The following is a 22,777-nucleotide window of genomic DNA, read 5'->3' as shown; positions in this document are numbered from 1 at the left end:
GTGAGGCAACCATGTTCCAGACCTTGGATCACTTCCCTATAGAAGACAGGCAACTCCTGCAGGGAGGCATGGAGACTCCCCAGGTCTATAAACTGGAGCTGCAGGGCATAGTTGAGGCCGTGCACCTGGCAGAAGACATATGTCATCAGGGCGCTCCATCGGGGAGGGGGTTCCACATAAAGGCATTAGTGTCGCAGGGCCTGAAGACAGAAAGTTGACACTTAGGTGCGAAGGCACACCAGTGACTGACTGCCCTCCCTAAGCAGCAGACACAGAACCTCAGCAGTGACCCAGTGTGTCCTTTTGTCCCAGAGGTCATTGAGTTTCTCCTGTTTTTTGGGACAAAGCCTTGGGGAGGGATCAAGATGACCAGCTGGTACTGCAGCACGGCATCTGTCCCAGTCGATCCTGGCAGAGGACGCTTCACAGTAGATTTTCTGACACTCTGGCATCTTCCGCAGATCAGCTGGTTCTGTGAACATGAGCAGCGCGTCATCAGCATAGGTTGAAAAGACTACCCTCACGCCCAGCCTGCGCAGAGCCATTCCTGACAGCCTCCTCTGCAAGAGGCACAGGAAAGCTTCCACGCAAATAGGATATAACTGGCCAGACAGAGGACAGCCCTGGCGCACTCCTCTCCCAAAATGAAGGGGCGCCGTCAGGGACCCGTTAACCTTAATCAGACACTCTGCAGCGGCGTACAGAAGTAGGATCTGGGTGACAAATGTGTCCCGAACCCGAAAACTCACAAAGTCCCAAATAGATATTTGTGAGCCACCTTGTTGAATGCCTTCTCCTGACCTGGGGAGAGGAAGATGCTTGACAGACCAGCCCTCTGGCAACAATGGATCATGTCCCAGGCCAGACGGATATGTGCTCAAAGACAATTATTACCCATCACATGTTTCTCTTAACCTTAACACTGTAACTGACATAATATTAACAAACCTTAACAATATAATTGAGAAGATATTAACACCTCTTACCTCCATCTGGACTATCACCCCTCCACCAAATATTAATCCATCGTTTCCCAGACTGTTGCTGACCTCATCTCCTCCCAACCTCATAGTAGGCCAAACCCAAACAGCCTGCTTCTACCTCCTTCCCAAGATCCACAAACACAACTGCACTTGTAGACCCATCATCTAAGTCTGTTATTGTCCCATGGAACTGATTTCTTTCTATCGCAACTCTTTTCTTCCTCCCCTTGTCCAATCACTTCCCATCTACATCAGTGACTCTTCCGATGCCCTCTGCCACTTCAATAATTTCTTGTTTCCTGGCCCTAGCCATCTCCTTTTCGCCATGGACATCCAATCCTTCTACACCTGCATCTCCCACCAGGACAGTCTGAGTGAGAGCTTCTTCTTTGAACGGAGGCCCAACCAGTCTCTATCCACCTTCTCCATCTGGCTGACGTTGTTCTCACATTGAACAATTTCTTCATTAACTCTACTCACTTCCTCCAAAGAAGAGCTGTCGTTATGGATACCCACCTTTTGTGGGATATGTGGAACATTCTTTATCCAGTCCTCCTCAGGCCTCCTCCCTCACCTCTTTTCCCAGAACATGCCCTTTCGCCCCGAACTGGAAAGTTTCATCAACTTTGCTTCCAATTTCCACCCATCCCTCGCCTTCACATAAACCACTTCCGACTCTTCCCTTTGCTTTCTCAACTTCTCTATTTCTGGGGATCAACCAATATCCACGACAAGTTCAATGACTCCTTGTGTCTTGCTTTCTCTAAGGATTCCATTCCATTCTCCCAGTTTCTCGGACTGCATTGTGTCTGTTTTGACTATGTTACCTTCCATACCAGTGCTTCTGATAGGCTTTCCTTTTTTGTGATTCCACCCCCACCACCAATGCATTCCCCGCCCCCCCCCCTGCCAAAACCCCCTCCCAGACCCTTGGTCGTGTCTGTCCCATTTCTTGTATATCTGCTCTCATCCCTTCTCCTCCCGGAACCACAGTAGCGTCCCCATTGTCCTCACCTTCCACTCCAACAACCTCCACATGCAGTGGATCATCCTCTGCCATCTCCAGTCTGATGCCTTCAAACACAACTTCTCCCCTCCCCTTTCGACATTCTGAAAGGACCATTCTTTCTGTGACACCCGGGTTCATTCCTCAGTCACCCCCAACACCCCCTCCCCTTTCCACGCTATACCTTCCCATGCCAGCGCTGGAGATTCAGTGCCAGCCCTTTTACCTCCTCCCTTCTCACCAGCCAAGACTTCTTGTACATGAAACAGTGACTTATGGGCGGTACTTTCATTTCAATGTACTGTAATTGCTGTTCATGATGCAGTCTGCTCTACATTGGGGTGACCGGACACAAATTGAGTCCGTTTCTTCCCCCTCCCTTTTGTTTTTTCCAATAATTTATATAGATTTTTCTTTTATCACCTATTTCCATTATTTTAAAATCTATACCTGTAATGCCCTGTCAGTCTTTCCACCCCAACCCCACTAGAGCTGTACCTGTGTGTCCTGCCATCCATTCTTAATTAGCACATTCTCTTAGATAATATCACCACCTTCAACACCTCTTTGATCCTTTATCTGTGACATCTTTTGATTATCTGCTGCTATCACTGCTTGCTTGTCCCTACTACCACACCCCCCCCCCCCCAACTTCTCTTTCCCCCCCCCCACCTTAAACCAGCTTATATTTCACCCCTCTCCTATTTTTACTTAGTTCTGTTGAAGGGTCATGAGGACTCGAAACGTCAACTCTTTTCATCTCTGCCGATGCTGCCAGACCTGCTGAGCTTTTCCAGGTAATTCTGTTTTTGTTTTACAAATTGAGTGACCGCTTTTACACTCCGTGTATAAGTCAACCCCCATTCTTGGAGGGATTTTTTGAGGCATCAAGGGTCGACTTATACACAGACATCTACGGAAGATTCCCTCTGTCTACCCCATCTGTTCCCTTTAACATCATGCACAATTTGATCAAATCATCTTTAGCCTTCTAAATTCCAGGGAATATACACTAGTTTGTGCCATCTCACCTTGTAGCATAACCCTTAGAGTCCAGGTTTCATTTGAACAAATTTGCACCACACTCTCTGTACGGCCAACGTATCCTTCCTGAGGTGTGGGTGCTCACAGTATTTCAGGTGTGGTCGAACCAGGTACGGAAACATGGCTTGCAGCAGACGTCACTGAACCTAGAACAGAAACCTGTTCCACACAGCCCACCCCCCCACCATGCAGCTTGACAATGTTGTGTACATTTCCTCGGACAAGGGAGAATCGTGTGGAGAAGCCACGGAGACAGGTTTGCTACAAGGCAATGACTGAGCTCAGGATGTTCTGATTTTGTAGCATCTGAACCCCAGCTCCAGCAGGGATCACCTAACGTCATCCATTGCTGGGCAGAGACGGTACACCTCCCGGGGGTTTGTTTTGGCGGGGGTGGGGGTGGTGGGTATGGGTACGGATTGACGATGTAGCTCCTAGCTACCAGCCGGCAGACTATGAACAGATGCCTCACTTTCCCAACCCACGTATCCTGTCATTGGCCGCAGAAACAGGTAGTTGAAATAGCATGGGAATAATTGACAGAAATAGGTCCATAGGCTTTCATTGAAGAGTGAGCCAAGCAAAGAAATTAAATATTTATGGGTTTTCAATTGCAGTTTAAATGCAGGTCAGGCACCGTTCCATCTAAATGAGACTGCAGGTTATTAATGAGGCTCTTTGAGAAGCCGGATTTTAATTTATTATTCTTTTATGCGAGTGGCAGTCTTGGTAAGGATTCTTCCTCTATTTCACTGGGGCCTCTTGTTGTTTCTCTGGTCTTCTACCTGTCGTCTCTTTCAGCTTCAAAACAGGAACTGGGGTAGAAGCCCACACATGCAAGACAGCCTCCGGTCGGTCAGCTAGATGGGTATTTCTCCTGGTATTATCTGAGGAGTAATAGTTTGCACGTTGTTCAATCCATAGGGGGCATCACCATTGAGCCTGATACCTGCACAAGGGCGCTTTCCAGCTGGGATCAGCGGGTCGTGATCGTTGCTGTGAACCCCGGCTTTATCCTCACTTCTTTTTTATTTCCTTCATGGGATGTGGGCGTCGTTGGCAGGGACAACATTTGTTGCCCATCTCTAATTGCCCTTGGACTGAGTGGCTTGCTCAGCCATTTCAGAGGGCAGTTAAGAGTCAACCATGTTGCTGTGGGTGTGGACCAGACCGAGTCAGGATGGTAGATTTCTTTCTGCAAAGAACATTAGTGAACCGGATAGATTTGACAACAATCGATGAGCGTTGTCGTGTATTCCAGATTTGTTCATTGAATTCAGATTCCACTAGCGGCCATGGTGGGGTTTGAAACCATGTCTGCAGAACATTGGCCCTGGGCCTCAGGATTACTAGTCCAGTGACATTGCCACTACACCACCATCTCCCCCCCATCACCGTGCCAGATATTTAAGTGTGTGAACCGCAGTTGCTGTCTTTCTGCCTATGGCATAGAGTCCAGCCTTAGTCTAAGGGAGTCCTCCGAGCCCATGGGAGCCGAGGCAAGGATTGGATCCCTTAGGATTGTCCAATCCCTTGGGATTGTCTTGCATTTATGTAGCATTTTTCACGTCCATCGGACATCTCAAAGCGCCTTATAACCAATGCAGAACTTTTTGAAGTATCGTCACGGTTGTTATGTAGGAAACACAGCAGCCAGTTTGCGCACAGCTAGCTCCCGCAAACAGCAAATGTGAGAGTGACCAAATCATCTGTTTTTGGTGATGTTGACTGAGGGGCAAATATTGGCCAGGGCACCAGGAAGAACTCCCCTGCCATTCATTGACATAGTGCCGTGGGATCTTTTACATGCACCTGAGGTGGAAGATGGGGCCTCGATATAACGCCGCATTGGAAAGAAAGCACCCCCAGCCGTGCAGCGCTCCCACAGTACTGCACAGGAATGTCAGCCTTGATTTTTGTACTCAAGTCCTGGAGTGGGACTTGAACCCAGAAGTGAGAGTGCGACCGACTGAGCCATGGTTGACACCTAATGGAAAATAATTCTTTGCCAGATATTTAAGTGTGTGCACTCCAATTGCTGTCTTTCTCGCTGGCATGGGGGTTCGGCATTAGTCTAAGGAAGCTGGAGCAGGCGACCTCTAGTTTTGTTCTCTTTCCCAGGGTTCTCAGTGTCTGGTTTGTTTATTTCCCCTCTTTAACTCGCTCCACTTCTGGCTTCTCATTGGATGTTCATGCGATGCTGCACTGCCTGCCTCACCATACCATATAAGGACGAAAGGAATAGAGGGATATGTTGAAGGGGCTAGAGGAAGAGGAGTGGGAGAAGGCTCGTGTGGAGGATAAACACGGGCCTGGACCTTTCAGGGTGAATGGCTTGTTTCTGTGCTGTAAACACGATGTCAGATTACGTAAAGAACTGCCTGCGTTTCATTCGAGAGTCTGGATAGCGAGTGTTGGTGGGATATCAGAATCCTGTTGTCATCTGCCACCCATCTGCACATTTCCCAGCCAAAGGCACTTGGCGGCAATGAGGAACATCACCCCTGGCTGCCGTATATCAAGCGTCTTCTGTCAGTTACCCCAGGGGAACCAAAGTAAATTTTACTACCCTATCTCGGCTGAGATCAGCAAAGTCGAGACAGTCTGGGTCAAATCTGGGACTTTCCTAGTCTGTGTAATGTTTGAGCAAGAAGAAAATGGTGCAGGTCTTAAGTCCGTTTCTCGGAGAAAATCCTTAGTACTCCTCTCGCACCGATGGGCAAATACCCTACGTTTGTAGCCTTGTGTTACAACCTGTTTTCCTACAGAACTGTTTTCAGAAGGTAAAGGAAAAAAATAACTGTGGAAAAGGAAAGCTGGGAGGGAGGAGAAAGGATATCAACCTAAAGCAACTGCTCCACGTAGCCCTTAAACCCCACACTGCATGTTAACATAGGTGCAGCTGCAACAACATTCAGGATGCTCGACAGCATCCAGGACAAAGCAGCCCATTTGATCAGCAAGTCGCCCACTAGCATAAACATCCGGCCAGTATACCGTGGTCGCAGTGTGCATTATCTATAAGATGCACTGCGGCCACTCACTAAGGCTTTTCCAACAGCACCTCCCAAACCTGTGTCCCCCTCCACCTTGAAGGACAAAGGCAGCAGGTACATGGGAATACCACCACTTCCAAGTTCCCTTCCAAATCATGCATCATCTAGACTTGAGCATTTATCACCATTCTGTCTTCATCATCGGGTCAAAATCATGGGACCCCCTATCTAACAGCCCTGTGGAAGCACTTTCCCCACAAGGACTGCCGTGCTTCAAGAAGGAGACTCAACACCCCATCTTCTCAACGGCAACTGTGGATGGATAGTAAATTGCTCGTCTTGTCAGCAGCACCACATCCAGAGACTGAATTATGAACACTAACTCCCTCGTAGCAGTCAGTATAACAGTCATTACTTCCCTGTTGCTGTAAAGCCACATTTTTCATCTCCTAAGCTTTTGATGATAATGTGTGTACATCAAGTGTTTGCCAGAGTGTAATAATATCTGTTAGGTTTTGGACATTTCCGTGCTAGAATTTCTTCCTTTTTCCATCACTTTGCTGTTGCCTTTACAATGACCCTTCACAATTCTGCTTACTTCAGATTCATGTCCATTTCCAAAGTATTCAAATAATTGAAAATGTGTTTATATGGAATGTGAGTCAGGTCCAACTCTAGAATTAGTCATAGAAAATTTGCGACACAGAAGGAGGCTATTCAGCCCCTGCTGGTTGATGAAGTGCTACCTAATCTAATCCTACCTTCCTGCACTAGGTCCGCAGCCCTACAGCTCACAGCTCTTCAAGTGGACATCCAAGCACTTTTAAATGTGTTGCGAGTCTCTGCCTCTACAACCCTTTCAAGCCGTGAGTTCCACCCTCTTTGTAAGAAAATATTTCCCCATCTTCCCTCTAATCCTTCTGCCCAGTTACTTTAAATCTATTCCCCCTGGTTTTTTGGCCCCTCTGCTAAGGTAACTAGGTCGTCCCTATTTAGTCTATCTAGGCCCCTCATAATTGAATACCCTTCAATTAAGTTTCCGCTTAGCCTCCTGTGTTCCCAGGAAAACAACCCCAGCCTAGCCAATCTTTCCTCATGGTTAAAATTTTCCAGAACCTGTTGAAGAGTCACGCGGACTCGAAACGTTAACTGTGCTCCCTTCCACAGATGCTGCCAGACCTGCTGAGTTTTTCCAGGTATTTTTGTTTTTGTTTTCCAGCATAACCTCCCTGCTTTTTTACTCTGTGCCTCGGCTAATGTAGGGAAGCATGTCATGTGCCTTCTTAACCACTTTATCAAACTGTGCTGTTACCTTTAAGGATCTGTGGACATACTCTCCAAGGTGCATCTGTTCCCCCTCAGGACTCAGTAGCCTCACACTTAACATTATTAACACATTGGACCATCTCGCTAAAATTAAGATCAGGTCCAACTGACTGACTCATCCCCCTAAATATAACTTGGATGAACTGTTTTGCCTCAGAGTGGAGTTTTGTTTTTAGATCTAAAGATGGTGGGAGGTGGACCTCCCTATGAGCCTGTGCTGAATCAGAGGCTCGTCTTAAATGAGGCATGGAGGGAAAAATAGGACTTTGCAAATCACAAGCAATTGTGAATTGTTGATGTAAAAATAAGATGTGCAGGTTTATTTGGAGACTGGTGTGACTCAGTGTAGACTAAATTAAGGAAAGTTTCAAAAATTTAACTCCGTTTCCTGCTATTGAGGTCATGGTGGGGCAGTCTTGTCTTTGCAGTGGAAGCTGAGACAGAGTTTTGGGATTGTTTATTGAGTGAGGGGCTGCTTTCCGATTCACATTAGAGATTCCTGATTTTCGGGGTGTAAGGAACAGGCAGGGACTGAATTGAATGTGTCCTTTTCACATTTCCCCTCCTTTCCCAAAGGTGTTGTTCATTCCCGGGTGTGACCCTCGGACACTACTCACCCTTTTGTACTTGACCTAAGGGGTCATTGTTCATGTGGGAGTAGAGACAATGAGTGCCAACAGGCTAATCCTCCGTGCTAATGCTAGGGAGGCTCACAGTTGCGCTTGATCATGTTGAGACTTGATGTGCAAAGGCACTTGATGCAGGGGTTACCAATTGGCCATCAGTAGCAGAGACCCTCTCTGCTTTTCTCTCCCACTGCCCATATCCAGGAGAGCTGATGCTAACTTGGCTGAAATCAGCTTTTCTTTTGATTGGAAGCTGTTTGTGCCGGTTATATTTCATTGTTCAACACTTGAACCTGATAGGTTTGTTACATTAAATTCTCCCTGTCCACTGAGTGAAAGTGAGTGCTCTACTTCACTGTCAGTGCCCCTTTTAACTTTTCCATAGGAGAGTATAGTCTGTTCTCCCTTCATCCTAGAACATGGCTGAGACCTTTAACACACAGGAGTCTGCAGAAGAAGAGAAGCACAGTTCTGGCCTCCATATTACAAAAAGAAGATAGAAGCACTGGTTGAAGTGCAAAAAAGATTTACTAGAATGATACTAGAACTGAGTGGGTACAACTATCAGAAAAGACTGATCAAGCTGGGGCTGTTTTCTATAGAACAGAGAAGACTGAGAATGTGTCCTGACAGAAGTCAATAAAATTATGATGGAGTAGGGGCCATAAATAAAAGATAGTCATTAATAAATCCAATAAGGAATTCATGAGAAACACCTTCACTCATAAGGTGGTGAGAATGTGGAACTCACTACAACATGGTGTGGTTAAGGCAAAAAACATAGATTCCACTTAAGGAGAAATGAGGTAAGTCCATGAGTGATAAAGGAAATAGAAGGATATGTTGACAGGATGAGATGAGGTAAAGTGGGAGGAGCGTAAATACTGGCATAGACCTATTGGGCTGAATGACCTGTTTCTGTGCTGTAAAATTCTGTGTAATTCAATTCAGTGTCAGCGAGTGGACCTTGAGACCTGAGACTGATCTGTGAACGATCTGATTGGGATAGGAGTGTGGGAGGAATATTCTTTCAGCCAATGGCCTGCCAACTGGATGACGGAACGATTGACACATTATAGCCTGGAGCCATTAGTGGCCCATTTTCACCCTTTCTTGCCCCTGGGACAGCTGTGGTAGGAAATATGGTGGGAACCTTCAATTAAAAATTAGATTGGGTAAATATCTAGAGGAGGAGAAAGTCATTAGAAGCACTCAGCATAGATTTCAGGACGGGAAGCTCATACTTGCCAAACCTTGATTGAGCTCTTTGGAGGAGGTGACATTTATAGTGAGTGAAGGAAATGCTTTGGATGCGGTGGACATGGCCTTTGATAAGGTCCCACACACGGGACTATTGGAGATGATTAAGAGTGGTAGAATTAGCGGAAGGATAACAAATTTTGGATTCAACATTGGTTCAAAGGGAGCAAGAATTAAGGGCAGTTTCTCAGGGTGGTGGAAAATGGGGGCAGGATTTAACGGCCCCCTTGCAGCGGGAGTGAGGCTGTATATGGCGCCGAGCTGTTCAAAAGTCCGCAGGCTTCGGTGGGACCGTAAAATCCCTCCAGTGTAAAAGTCTGCCCTAGGGGCTGGTGTCAGATAGGGTTCGGATCCACCTCTTTATTCATGTAGATGGAGTGACTTAGCTACAAGGCTGGAGGGAGTGGTGTCCAAATTTGCAATAACCGAAAAAAAAGGACACAGGATCAAACAAAGCTGTAAAGTGGAGTGGGGAGAAAAGTGGCACATGGAATTTGCTTTTCTCTTTATTCTTTCATGGGACGTGGATGCCATTTGCAAGGCCAACATTTGTTGCCCATCCCTAATTGCCCTTGAGCTGAGTGGCTTGCCACACCGTTTCAGGGGGCAGTTAAGAGTCATTCACTTGGCTGCGGGTTCTGGGGTCACGTGTAGGCCAGACAGGGTAAGGAAGGCAGATTTCCTTCCCTACAGGACATGAGTGAACCAGATGGGTTTTTACGACAATCGATCCATGGTCACCATTACTGAAACTGGCTTTTCAGTTCCAGATTATTACTTTGGGCCTGAATTTTTCAGTCGTTGGGTGTGTGCGATCGGCAGGCCCGGGACTGACCGGGAAACTGACCACTGAATGCGATCGGCCCCCAACTGCGATTTCACGCTGGCTGGCCAGTTAACAGCCAGCCAGTGTGAAATGCGCGCTGAAAAGCTCAGTGCTGCCGGGGTGGGGGTGGGAAGAGGACTGGTGACAACGTCACGTGGGTGCGGGTGAGTGGTGCGAGAGAGCTCCAGAATTTAGCCCTTGTCGGCCGGGGGCAGTCGGGAAGCTGACCGCTGCCCGCGATTGAGGCCAGAAGGTGGTTTCACGCTTGGTGGGCCAATTAAAGCCCGCCCAGCGTGAAACACGAGCGGCAGCGCTCAGCGCTACCTGTGTGGGCGGCCTGCCCGCCTGACGTCAACACGCGTCATTTCACGCTCGAGCGGGTCAGGTGTGAGCCCGCTCACCGAGGTGAAAATTCGGCCCCATGTCAACATTTAAGATTAGTTTCGATGGGTGATTGAGGAAAAGAGAGGTGAGGACAAGGTGCTCATGTGGGATTAGGGTTGTTGCTCATGTCAATGATAAACATACCAGCACGGACTTGTTGGATTGGGTGGTCTGTGTCTATGCTGTAATTTCCATTTAAGTCAATGATTCATATCCCTGGGCTTCTAGTAAATGTCCAGCTGGTACATGTTGCCCAAGTTGAGTTTACTGCTGTTTTCTCTCCAGTACAAAATGGTAATCAATTATTGTTATTCGACTTCCATAAGGCAAGAGAGCAGGTTCCATTCAAGTGGAATTTGCCAGTTGGGTCAATGAATCTTTCCTCTTCCCGTGAGGATGTGCCCAAACTGCATTTGGCAGCTGGCCTTAGTCTAGAGCTTCGTATGTGGGGCAACATAGGCCGCAATCTGTATGGTATCACACTGAGGTATGGGGCAGGATTTTCCTGAGGGCTTCAAGACCCTGCCGACTGGCTCAAATAAGCGTCTGAAGCCCACACTGTGTGGGAAACAGTCACTCACCTGTGATTTTCCCCGAATTAGCCAGTTAGTGGTCAAAGGGCAGGCTCACTGCCCAATTAAGGATGGTGGGCGCGTTCTCAAAGGGAAAGGGCCAATAGGACGCCCTCCAGCTTGAAAGAAGCAGCAGAAACATTCACTCCCTCCACCACCTACGCACAGTGACAGCAGTATGTACCATCTACAAGATGCACTGCAGAAACTCAGCAAAGCTCCTTCAACACCACCTTCCAAATCCACGACCACTACCATCTAGAAGGCCAAGAGCAGCAGGAACACCACCACCTGGAAGTTCCCCTCCAAGCCCCACACACCATCCTGACTTGGAAGTATTGCCGTTCCTTCACTGTCGCTGGGTCAAAATCCTGGAACTCGCCTCCGAACAGCACTGTGGGTGTACCTACAGTGCTGTTAGAAGAAGGCAGCTCACCACCACCTTGTCAAGGGCAATTAAGGATGGGCAATCAATGCTGGCCTGGCCAGCGACACCCACAACCCTTGAACGAATAAAAAAAAAGGATGCTGTGGTAGGTGAAGGAGAGGCCACTTCAAAATGGAGGCACCCTTTCTCCAACTTCTCCAACAAAAATCTTTAAAAGAGGCCTTTGTAGCCAGGGCGCCATTGTTATTTTTATTATTATTATCATTCCTACGTTCCTGTGTTGGGGGATGGGGAGGAGCCCTTCCCTCAGGGCAGCCTGTGGCTGCAGCTGAACCCAGGCGGGTAGGGCCTGCAAGTCTGGCTTGGAGAGCTGCCCACCCCCATTCACTGGGTCTGTCCTGAGAGGCCACCTTCAGGAAGTTACACTGACCCCCACTGCCTTTGGGTACCTGTTCCGGTCAGCCTCTGACAATAGGCCCTAATAGGCCTTTAAATGTGGGATCGGAGCCGGGGAACTGCCGTGGAGGCGGGCGGCACGGAATTCCATGCCCGTCCGCCCACCACTATTCCCTCGCCGATTCGGGCCTAAGAATTCAGCCCATGGAGCCTGTGAGCGGCCTTCAAGCGACCGATGGTGACTAGGATTTCAGCCTTCAGCTTAAAGTCAGTGCGGCAAGAGTGCAAGAACGCCATTATCCCCTTTCTTGTCAAATTAAGTCAATCCTGTTTTGGGCTTCTGGAGGCCAGTCTCCTGGGGGTCTCAATCGTAAACGGTTGCAAGGCAAGTGGAGAAAGAGAGACTGCTGCATCAGCAACAGGGAGTCCTGAGCTGGAACATTCCTCTGGGTTATGCTGGATGACAGTTTCTAAGCCATCTTTGCTGTGAGCATCAAAAATCACAACATCTGATGGAGAAAGCTCACCTCATTCTTTCTGGTGATGTGCCTAGACTGTTCGAAACATCGCATGCATGTGATGTTTACACAAACTTAATTCTGCTAAATCCATTAAGACCCATTTTAATACCTCAGGTCGCAAAGAAATGGATAATTAGCAGGTTCTCTGTCTGCAAACGTGAGAATGGGGCGGAGAAGCCGCGAACCCGATTACAGTTATAATGAAGTTTGAGGAGAGTTCTGCGATCGGTAATGGATTCCTGAGAGTGAGTTGGGAGGCTGTAATCTAATGAGGAGAGGAGAGGTTTACTCTTTAATCTGCTATAGCGAAGGTTGAGTGGTTTATAAACTTCATCAGAAGCTTGAGATTACATTACAGTCTACAGGAATCTTCATGTTATTGGCTGACTCCTGAATAGCAGTGCTAGAAGGCTCTCTCCATGCTTTCTGATTATATATCCTGCTCTTTTGACTGCTATTGGTGGCTGACGGACATGTCACCTGTTTCACAGGGCATGTGCAGGGGCCCCCGATGTGACGTGTTTAACTAGTAAATAGCATAGTGGATAACAGTTCTAATCAACTCTCAGATTAGCCTAGAGTGGTAGATAGCCCTTGGTACATGCCGGGAGCAAGATGCTGTGAAGACACAGCATCCGATTCCCCAGGATGGGGACAGGTAATCAACTCCGATTCTGCTGAACAAGTTAATGCCAGGGGAAAACGTTTTACAGGGCACTGGGCAAAGGGCAGGGGAGTGAGCCCCAATTGAATAGTTCTTTTGAAGAGCTGGCAGAGGCACGAGGACTTGAATGGTCTCCTTCGGTGCTGTATCATTGAGGTTCAGATATGCCCGGCATGAGCAGGTGAAGAAGTGAAGTCATACCGGGCAGAAAGGACAGGTCGGAACGTTCTGGAAGAGACGAGATTTGATGGAGATGTTCAAAACCATGAGGGGTCCGGACGGAGTAGATAGGGAGCAACTGTCCCTGTTGGCAGAAGGATGGAGAACCAGACTGCTGAGGGAGTCAAGGGAGGAGATCGCAGGGGGCTCTGACCCAAATTTTTAATTCCTCTCTGGCCACGGGGGAGGTGCCAGAGGACTGGAGAACAGTTAATGTGGTTCCGCTATTTAAAAAGGGTTGTAGAGATAAGCCAGGGAACTACAGGCGAGTGAGTCTCATGTCAGTGATAGGGAAACTATTGGAGAAAATTCTGAAGGAGAGAATCTATCTCTACTTGGAGAGGCAAGGTTTGATCGGGGATAGTCAGCATGGCTTTGTCAGAGGGAGGTCATGCCTAACAAATTTCATTGAATTTTTTGAGGAGGTGACCAGGTGTGTAGATGAGGGTAGTGTAGTTGATGTAGTTTATATGGATTTCAGCAAAGCCTTTGACAAGGTCCCACATGGGAGACTTATAAAGAAGGAAAATGCACATGGGATACAGGGTAATTTGATAAGGTGGATTCAAAATTGGCTTAGTTGTAGGAGACAGAGGGTGATGACAGAAGGATGCTTTAGTGACTGGAAGCCAGTGTCCAGTGGCGTACCACAGGGATCTGTGCTGGGTCCCCTATTATTTGTCATTTATATAAACGACATAGATGACTATGTGGGGGGTAGGATTAGTAAGTTTGCGGATGACACAAAGATTGGCTGGGTGGTTAACAGTGAGGTTGAGTGTCTTGGGCTACAGGAAGATATAGATGGGATGGTCAAATGGGCAGATAAGTGGCAGATGGAATTTAACCCTGAAAAGTGTGAGGTGATACACTTTGGAAGGAGTAATTTGAGAAGGAAGTATTCAATGAGCGGCATGACACTAGGAAGTTCTGAGGAACAAAGGGACCTTGACATGTGTGTCCATAGATCTCTGAAGGCGGAGGGGCATGTTAGTGGGGTGATGAAAAAGGCATATGGGACACTTGCCTTTGTCAATCAAGGCATAGATTACAAAAGTAGGGAGATCATGTTGGAGTTGTATAGAACCTTGGTGAGGCCACAGCTGGAGTACTGTGTGCAGTTCTGGTCGCCACATTATAGGAAGGATGTGATTGCACTGGAGGGGGTGCAGAGGAGATTCACCAGGATGTTGCCTGGGATGAAACATTTAAGTTATGAAGAGAGGTCGGATAGACTTGGGTTGTTTTCGTTGGAGCAGAGAAAACTGAGGGGCGACCTGATCGAGGTGTACAAGATTATGAGGGGCATGGACAGGGTGGATAGGGAGCAGCTGTTCCCCTTAGTTGAAGGGTCAGTCACAAGGGGGCATAAGTTCAAGGTGAGGGTCAGGAGGTTTAGGGGGGATGTGAGGAAAAGCTTTTTTACCCAGAGGGTGGTGACGGTCTGGAATGCTCTGCCTGGGAGGGTGGTGGAGGCGGGTTGCCTCACATCCTTTAAAAAGCACCTGGATGAGCACTTGGCACGTCATAAAATTCAAGGCTATGGGCCAAGTGCTGGTAAATGGGATTAGGTAGGTAGGTCAGGTGTTTCTCATGTGCCGGTGCAGAATCGATGGGCCGAAGGGCCTCTTCTGCACTGTGAGATTCTGTGACGCCTGTTTAAGGTGATAGTTGAAAAATGCAACAGTGACATGAGGAAAAGTTTTTTCACACAGCGAGGGGTTGGGATCTGGAATACACAGCCTGAGAGTGCGGAGGAGGCAGGATCAATCGAAGCTTTCCAAAAGAGTAATAGATAATGTTCTGAAGAGAAAAATAACTTGCAAGGCTAAGGGGAGAAGACGGGGGTGTGGGACTGGCGGAGTTGATCATGCAGAGAGCTGGTGTGGACATGGTGGGGGGGGTAAGCACCCAGAGCTTCTATTGACGTTAACTGGCACTGCTGTGGAACTGGGACAATGACCAGCGTAAATGAGCTGCCCCTTCACACTTAATATATGTGGTATGGGATCTGTGGCAACATCTCCCAGGAGTTGGTAATTATTCCGCTGCAGGTTCCGTTCCAGTAGCATTCTCTGTATTTCAAGCGTATTTATTCCCCATTGTACAGAGCTGAAAGACGAAAGAATAAATTTCTATTCATGTGGGGCGGTTCACAACGTCCCAAAGCTCTTGACAGTCAACAAAGTAGTTTTGAAGTGTAGTCACCGTTGTAATTTAGGAAATGCAGCAGCCAAAATTGTGCACAGCAGCATCCCACAAACAGTAATGTGAAAATGACCAGATAGTCTACTTTAGTGAGGCTGGTTGAGGGGTAGATATTGGCCATGACTCTGGGGGAGAACGTCTCTGCTCTCAAGCCGTAAACCAGAGCTGTAAAGGTCACTGAAGCTCCACCCAATCAGGGATTCAGTTTAATTATGTGCCTTCTTAATGTTCATTCCTAGAATCGAGAGAGAACACGCCAGCAGCTTTGAAGCTGTGCAAGTGAAGGCACCTCCTGTCATGGTTGTTTGCATTGTCATCAAAGTCTGCAACAATTCAGATTTTGGTGATTTTTTTTTTCACAATAAACAAAAACGTTTGTGTTGGAGACTCAGCGTGCGAAGGGTTAAAATTATGTGATGTGCAGAGTGTTTTGTTGGCATGTTGCATGGTGAGAGCTATCTCCATGTTTGAATGTTCAGTCAATTGTCATCACACCTGTGACACCGCATAACAGGAGGTGAATAATTGATGTGTATTTCATTAATTCGAGGGGCCCTGCTTCATACGCATATTTTGTTGGAGATTGAAATAGCCTCCCTCAACGAGCGATGTTAAAATGGATGACAAGACTTTCCAAATTCCAAAATTACCTGCATACTTTTGTTGCTGATCTTGGCAGCTATTTTATTTTGTAGCTTCTCTAGGCTGTATTTCTTAGAGCAGGTAATACTGGGAATTCCTTGCCAACATCTTCTTTCCCATCTGAATTGCACGACTACCAGTAAAAGATGGGGACAACTGCAGGTCCACCATTTTGTGTTTCAGAGTTATCACGTCTGACTTCAGATAGAGATCTCCATGAGTAAGTAGTTCCCCGGAGACCAGAGCACCTCCATGTCCTTTGACAGCAGGTTCAGCCTACCAAGGGAGTATCCAGTGGCTGTGCCGAATCCTTCTGGCAAAGGGATCTGGGTGTTAGGAAGGACCGAGTCTTTGTGGCTGTGCAGAAGAAGCTAAAGGCAGGTGGAGGATTTTTTCTGTTATGTTCCACTAGTTCAGCACAGTAGTTATTATAGCGTGCACAAAACAAAAGCATAGCCTAACAGCGGGTCCCCTACAAAACTGACGAGCTGCTCATTATCACATTGCTGTTTGTGGGAGCTTGCTGTGCGCAAATTGGCTGTCACGTTTCCTAAATTACAGCAGTTAGTACATTTCAAAAAATGTAGTTAACAAACTGAAAGGCATTTTGGGACCTCCTGAGGTCATGAAATGCACGAGATAAATATAGGCCTTCTTTTCTGAACAGTCGAGTTGCATCACTGCAACGGTTTAATCTCATTCTTTTATATTCAAGGGTAATTAACAAGGAGATTCGGTTCGGATTTAGTTCTTTTTTTAACCTTTGTCTTTGTGTTTTAATGAATTTCCCTCACTTTCAACAGGTCCCACCCACTGTGCCTGCTCTTCCAAATATGTTTTCTACATTTTTATGTTGGGAATCTTCTCTTGAGCCTCTAACTAGGCCATCTTGAGTTGGCTGTGGAAAATGCCCCTTCTAATGTCACTGTAAAGAGTGACACGTTTAATCCCGATACAGGGGAGGAGGGAAAATAATCTTACACCAGGTTCAACCATGGCAGGTGAATTTTAACTGCAGCCTGATGTCGAAAGGCCATGACAGACCTGATGATGAGTTGGCCATAAGAGGGTAAAAGCTGAAAGACTGTTTTCCCTGGCTGGAGAGTTTATGGCTGAGACTCCTTCGCCCAGGACAAAGGGTTATTCATTAAGGACTGAGATAAGGTGACATTTCTTCGCCCAGAGCGATGTGACTCTTTGGAATTCTCTACCTCAGAGAGTTGTGGATGCTTAGTCTTTGAGCGTATTCAAGGCTGGGTTAGGTTGATTACTTGATTCTTAAGGAATTAAGGGATACGGGGATCAGGCGGGAAAGTGGATTTGAGGTTGAGGATCGGCCGTGATCTAATTGAATGGCGGTGCAGGCTCGAGGGCTACAAGGCTGCATCCTACCCCTATTTCCTATGTGGTGATCCCAACCTTGTGACTGTAATGAGGGTGAGAAGTAGCCTGGATCTTCCTCTGATCCTCTGCAAGGGGAGCTGCAAGCCAGGCTATTCAAATCACACTTTGGGGAAGGGAGGTGAAATGGTGCAGAAACGGCCCTGTTAATGTGGACGTAATCTATCCTGTTCGTGTGTTGTGCTTGATTCCGGTGCATGTATCCATGGCAACTGAAAACTACAAAACCTGATACAACCTCAGAAAAGCTAACAATTCAAAAACAGCCCTAAATGTAGGTCTACAACATATTAGAGAAAAAAACAATTTGAGTTCTGCAAAAATATGTTTTTACATTTTTACGTTGGTTGGGTATAAACAATTCTTAAGGGGAGAGCAGATGCTGAGGGCTTGAGATATTTTTACTGAGAGATCGGGGATATTCACATGAATTGCCTGTGAAAATATTGACCTTTGATTACTCTATTTGGTGTTTTGAAGCCTTCAGTAATTCTTTCATGTAAGTCATTTAAATGAATAGCAAATTGGAAATAAATAAAAGCACAGATGAGCAAATCATGATTGGCATGAAAGGCTGTGGTGCAGAACCGGAGAAGCACTTACAAGTGTTAAATAAAACTGATCAGAACAAAACATGTCAGATAATTCACAGTAAAATTCACTAACTTTAGTTAGATGTAACCTATCTAAAGGGAAACAATGTGGGAAAATCTCACTCAACCTTGACTCCTCCACAGTCCTTGTATATTACTGCTCCCAATTACAACCCACCTTTTTTAATTCATCCATGGGATTTATTGCCCACCCAGCATTTATTGCCTATCCCTAATTGCCCTTGTTGAGAGGGCATTTGAGAGTCAACCTCATTGCTGTGGGTCTGGAGTCACATGTAGGCCAGACCAGGTAAGGACAGCAGATTTCCTTCCTTAAAGGACATTAGTGAACAACCAGCAATGGTTTTCATTGTCATCATTAGACTTTCGATTTTTATTGAATTCAAATTCCACCATCTGCCATGGCAGGATTCGAACGCTTCCTTGATATCGTACTGCAGACCCCAGTAGACATTTTCTAATGGAGTGGATGAACAGTAATTAAGAAGCAGCATTGCTGGGGGGGGCGGGTGGTGGGGAAGTGCTGGATGGTGGGTCGATGCATATACATATTAAAACTGAGCTGCAGGAACGGATGGGCTGACGCATTAGAGCAGAGGGACTTCCAACAGGTGGAAACTCTAGATTTCTAAACAAAAATGTGAGCTGTGTGGCCAAATGCGAGAGATGGATGATTGAGGGCAGACGTGGGTGTATAAATGCTCTCTTCCCCAGCATCGGCACCCTTAACCTAAAGCAAATGAATCTGCAGAGCCCAGTTTGGAATGGATTTTGAGAGCACAGAAGGAGGACATTCAGCCCATTGTGCTTGTGCTGGCTCTTTGAAAGAGCCCTATTCCCTGCTCTCACTTTATCATACTTTGAAATGCCAAAAGATACAAAAAAGATCCCATTTTGCCGTGAAGAATCACTTCTCAAACTATCTTGGGCTACAAAAACACCCTCTTCAAATCACTTCTTCCTATTATAGGCAACCTATTCTAGGAATATACAAATAGCATGGCTGGCTCTGACAGCCTGATATGGTTGTTCATTCATGAGGCGATCGAAATTGACTTCTGGCTTCAGACACCAGCAATTTATCTTTGCAGCCTTACACATGGAAATATTTATCATTGGCAGTGCCTGGCCAGCTCATATCTTCTCTTCCACTGCATGTGAATTGTTCTATAGTATTACATAGTAGTCACAGTACAGAAACAGGCCATTCGGCCTAACTGGTCCATGCTGGTGTTTATCCTCCACATGAGCCTCCCCACCTCCTTCTTCACTTACCCTCATCAACATAGCCTTCTATTCCTCTCCCCTCCGTGTGTTTATCTAGCTTCTCCTTAAGTGTATCTATGCTGTTCACCTCTACTACTCCTTGTGGCAGTGAGTTCCATGTTCCAAACACTCATTGGGTAAAGAAGTTTCTCCTGAATTCCTGATTGGATTTATTAATATCTTATATTTACGCCCTCTAGTTCTGCTCTTGCCCAAAAGTGAAAATATCATTTCCGTGTCCACCCAGTCAAACCCTTTCATAAAATTGGACACTTCTAGGGAGAAAAAGTCCCAGTTTCTTCAGTCTTCCCTGTTGTTTATAATCTCTCAGTTCTGATATCATTCCAGTGATTCTTCTTTGCATTTTCTCTTCTATACCCTTTTTATAATATGGAGATCAGAACAGTTCACAATACTGCAATTGTTAGTGTTGCTATTAAGAGTAAGGTAAAGAAAAGCTTTGTTGAATGGCATGGGCTGTGAAGATTCTCGCTTGAATCTAATGCGTGCTATGGTGTCCCTCGAATGAGGGAAGGGCGGGGAGGGAAAATGTCACGATTTCTTGATTCTCATTATCATTCAGTGAATGTTGGGCAAGAGCAGAAACTGCCTTGAACGGGATGATCCCATTATCACGTGGTAAATTACTAAACTAGCGCATTACTAAACCAACTATCGATTTCGATCTTGAACATGCTCAATGATTGAGCTTCCTTGGCCCTCTGGGGCAGAGAATTCCAAAGATCGGTGGGTGTTAGTGGCTCTGGTTAGTTTGTCCACTATTTGTGTCGGGGTTGGTGGTGGGGGGGGATGTTCCTGTATCTAACCAGACAAATGTCTCCATGTTACAAGGTTTCTTTCCGGCTTCTTCACAGCTTCCAAAACAAGGGAAGACACCATGGGTTTTCTGAGTCACTGGAATTATAATGTTGAGCCACAAGTGGGACAAAACATTACAGGTTCTGTTGAGGAAATGACTGAGGTGAAAAAATTCTTTACACAAAGAATTTGGAAAGGACCTCTGGGTACAACAGTCTTATTGAAGGTTTGGTAGGAAAATAGGAACATAGGGACAGGAGCAGGCCATTCAGCCTATCAAGCCTGCTCCGCCATTCAATTATATCATGGCTGATCATCTACCTAACGCCACTTTCCCGAGCTATCTCCATATCCCTTGGAGCCATTAGTCTCCAGAAATCTTATCGATTTCTGTCTTGAACATGCCCAATGATTGCACTTCCATGGCCCTCTAGGGTAGAGAATTCCAAAGATTCACCACCCTCTGAGTGAAGAAATGCCTCCACATCTCGGTCTTAAATGGCCTACCCTTTACTCTGAGATTATGTCCCCTGGTTCTAGATTCATCAACCGGGGAAACATTCTATGTACATTCACCCTGTCGAGCCCTGTAAGGATTTTGTAAATTTCAGTGAGCTCACCTCTCATTCTTCAAAACTCTAGCGAATACAGGCCCAGTTTCCTCAATCCCTCCTCTCATTAGACAATCCCGACATCCCTGGGATTAGTCTCCGTTGCACTCCCTCTATGGCAAGGATATCATTCCTTAGATAAGGAGACCAAAACTGTACACAATACTCCAGGTGTGAAGGCTTTATACAATTTCAGGAAGAAATTGATGCCACGTTAGGAGAACTGGAGGCTCCTTAACTGATAGCTGAGCTAAGATGGCCCACATGGCCTTCCTCACCCTTATCTATCCCACAAGCGGATGATATTTTGCTAAATAATAGAGTTAATTGCTGACATTTCATTGAATTCAGATGTTCTGCTGTCTACGCTTTTTTCTCATTTATGGGTGAATGTAGAGAAACTGTCACAGACTTGCTGAAAGGACAGATGCTATCACTGACTGGCAGTGTTCCCAGAGCAGTTTGGTTTTACTGAATAGTGCAGTGTTATTCTGAACAGACCGCACTCAACAACAACAACAACAACTTGCATTTATTTAGCGCTTTCAAGGTAGTAAAACATCCCGAGGGGCATCGTGGGGATATTATCCAAGCAAATTTCACACCGAGCGTCATAAGGAGGTATCGGGGCAGATGATTAAAAGCTTGGTCAAAGAGATAAGTTTTAAGGAGCGTCTTAAGGGAGGAGAGAGAGGGTGGAGAGCAGAGAGGTGAAGGGGAGGGTGTTCAGATTTTGTATGACATAAAAAAGCACGTGAACTCCTCAAACCTGTAAAATTATAGTTTTGCTGAGTACCTTCTGGAGCAACCAGCAGTGCCTGACCTCAGTTCTGAACAATGTGCTGAATGAAGAAGAGCATTGTTTCTTGCTAACTTCACCTCACTGTTGGGGCAGGATTTTCCTTGTGGGCTCCTGAACGCTGTCGTCAGTTTCAAATAGGGATCAGGAGCTTAACAGTGTGTGGAAAACAGTCACTCATTGTGATTTTCTCTGAGGTGGCCAATTAAAGGCCAGAGGGTTGGTTGGCCATCCAATTAAGGAAAGTGGGTGGGCACTTGAAGCTGGGGGGCCCAATCAGATATCTTCCAGGTTGAAAGCAGCAGCAGGATGCTATGGTAGGTAAGTGATAGAGAGGACATTTCAAAATGGAGGTGTCCTCTCTCCAGCTTTTTCTAAGTTTAAATGAAAAAATGGCCTTTGCAGTCGGGACTCCCCACCTCCCCGACTCACACCGCCCACGGGAACCTGGAGACTGACTGGAAAATCCCAGTTGGTCTCCATGAATTGGCTGCTAATTAGCCGTCCTTCCTCGCAATCCTATCTCCAGGAAAATGGCCTGCCTCCATTCCTGATCCAGCTGGGGGGGCGGGGGTGGGTGAAGAGGTGGGGCCTTCAAACCCTGTTACTGCAGCACTTAGAATTTTTCTTCTCCACCGATGTTGCCAGACCTGCTGAGTTTTTCCAGGTAATTCTGTTTTTGTGTTACACATTACACTTGTCTTTCCTATATTGGGACTCCCCTAATGTATAAATGCCCTTTGTGGATTGGAGCCACTCTTTTGATCAGTGATCCATATTGAGTTATTGGATCCTAGCTAGGTGACAGCAAGGATGCTACAATTTCCTTTGGTGTTCCCAAGTTAAGCAGGCTCTCCCTTTGGCGTTTCACCATCAGAATTCATATCGCTTGTTAGCTCCACTGTTGCAAGGCCGCTCAATGTAATGTGAATAGAAAAGAGGTGTCTTACAGTATTGATGTTGTAACAGGGGGATAATGGGATCAGATTGTGGGCCTTTTATTGAAAAAATACTGTGCTTTGTTAAGGATGCAAGCTTCCTGTATTTGCTATATGTTGCAGAGTGATGCCTTAACATAAAGGCTGTTTGGTTAATGAACTGTGGGAATTTGGATAGTGCCTTATGTTCTGTTGAAATTTAATACAGCTTCATAATACATGTGTGAAAGCATTGCTAAATTCGTGTATAAGTATTGTTTCAGATGAT

General features: G+C 46.3%; 1 protein-coding gene across 1 annotated transcript in view; it reads left to right on the top strand.

Annotated features, from left to right (window-relative positions):
- Positions 1-22,777, top strand: part of sgsm1a (small G protein signaling modulator 1a) — a 150,458-nt gene that overhangs the window by 13,951 nt on the left and 113,730 nt on the right. The window lies entirely within an intron of this gene.

The sequence above is a fragment of the Cetorhinus maximus genome, chromosome 12 (genome assembly GCF_964194155.1).
Source record: "Cetorhinus maximus chromosome 12, sCetMax3.hap1.1, whole genome shotgun sequence".
Classification (NCBI taxonomy): Eukaryota; Metazoa; Chordata; class Chondrichthyes; order Lamniformes; family Cetorhinidae; genus Cetorhinus; species Cetorhinus maximus.
Note: the sequence above shows the minus strand (reverse complement) of the source record. Positions and strands in the feature narration are given on the sequence as shown.